Genomic DNA, 1,983 nt, shown 5'->3' with positions numbered 1-1,983 from the left:
GCCTGTGCTGTGTGTTCAGAGATCACATTTGAGTAGCAAGAGTCTAGGGAATATCTTGATTATCTGTGTGAAGATGATTATGTGAATTACTTCTGCCAGTAACGGATACAAGGCATTTAAAGTTGACCAGTGGTTTTCACTGGGACAATTGGAAGTTTGGGGAAAATTGAGTGGATTTATAAGTGAGAGTATATGACATATTTATAATCACTATTAGTTTATCATAAATTTCTATGATATAGCATATAGTCCCTATAATTTGTAATAAATCATTAGTAAATGTTCATTTCTATCCTGGATTTTTCCCAAGTTCAGAAAATCTTGGTGTTGACTCAGGTGAGCAAGAGAAAGCTTCTCCAGTTGTTCCCCTGTCTGTGGCCAGAGAGGGGAGCACCAGAGACCCACAGGTAGACCAGAAGGATGACACAGAAGGACGCGCTGGAGCCACCAGCTTCAGGAGCCTTTGGGTTCCACAGAGGTGTCTCGGGGGCTACCTTGGGGGAGGAGCAAATGGAAATTATATCTCAGTTTTTAAAACTGTGAATATTTAAAAAGGGAAGTTTGGAAACAATAGCTTCCAGATGAGGAAGTTGTGGCCCAGAGAGGTGAAGTGACTTCCCCAGAGAGATCAGCTCCAGCCCTGCCAGGCCTGTATCAGTTCGGTTCTCACAGCGCCCCTCTTCCCTAAACTACCCTACACTCTCTTTGTCATCATTAGTGTTTTCTTTCTGAAAAACAGATAGTGTCTCAGACACATGACCAGAGTTTAGAATTCAAATCCATTCCTCTTTGTGGTGGATCTCACTCCCCACTGCCCAGTGTGAACTTGGACTTAGATAAGTGTCCAGAAGAAATGGGTTTTGTATCCTGGAAATAAGACTGGGTGGTTGCTGGGGCTCAGCCAAGCAAGGTTCTTGCTCCCCTATGTCAGGTAACGTGGCTGAGCTGAATGGTAGAATCAAGCAGGGCTGGGCTCTAACCCACAGCAGACCTTATAACTGGACTTGGTATGTCCAGCTCACTAAGACTGTCAGACACACAGCGGTTCCCCCCAGGGAAACTCTCTGCCCAAGAGTTTTTTTGACTTCTTCACCTAAGTATTTTTTGGATCCCTTTCTCTTTTGATATTTCTTTGACCTAAGTGGGACACATCTCATGGAAGAAATATATCAGCAATTAGGCTTCATTAATATATGCTGTGGCAGGGTTCTTGTTCTTCCTAATCACCAGCGAACGGAGGGCATTATACAGTCTGAATGCATTCTTCACTTATTTACTGAGCACATGTATGTGCCAGGCATTGTTTCAGGTACTGGGGAAAGAGAACCCTAGCTGACTCTTTTAAGGGGCCAGGCAATAAGCAAACTGACTAATGAATAAACAGCAAGTTGTAATAGGAGGTTTTTTGCAAACAAGTCAAGAGTTACATTAAAAACTGGTAGGAGGTACACTGTTGGTGGGAACGTAAACTGGTGCGGCCCCTCTGGAAAACAGTGTGGAGGTTCCTCAGGAAACTAACAATAGAACTCCCCTATGACCCAGCAATAGCACTGCTAGGAATTTACCCAAGGGATACAGGAGTGCTGATGCAAAGGGGCACATGCACCCCAATGTTCATAGCAGCACTCTCCACAATAGCCAAAAGATGGAAGGAGCCTAAGTGTCCATCAACGGACGAATGGATCAAGAAGATGTGGTTCATGCACACGATGGAATACTACATGGCAATGAGAAAGAACGAAATCTGGCCATGTGTAGCAACATGGATGGACCTTGAGGGTGTTATGCTGAGCGAAATAAGTCAGGCAGAGAAGGACAAATATCGTATGTTTGCACGTATAGGAGGATTTGGAGGAACTTAACGGAGGACTGTGGGGGAGAAGAAGGGAGGAGAGTAGTGGGGGAGAGTGGGGGAGGCAAACCATGAGAGACTCTTGAATGCTGAGAACAAACTGAGGACTGATGGGGGTGGGGGAGAGGGGA

Source organism: Crocuta crocuta, unplaced genomic scaffold, assembly GCF_008692635.1.
Source record: "Crocuta crocuta isolate KB4526 unplaced genomic scaffold, BGI_CrCroc_1.0 scaffold279, whole genome shotgun sequence".
Taxonomy (NCBI): domain Eukaryota; kingdom Metazoa; phylum Chordata; class Mammalia; order Carnivora; family Hyaenidae; genus Crocuta; species Crocuta crocuta.
Note: the sequence above shows the minus strand (reverse complement) of the source record.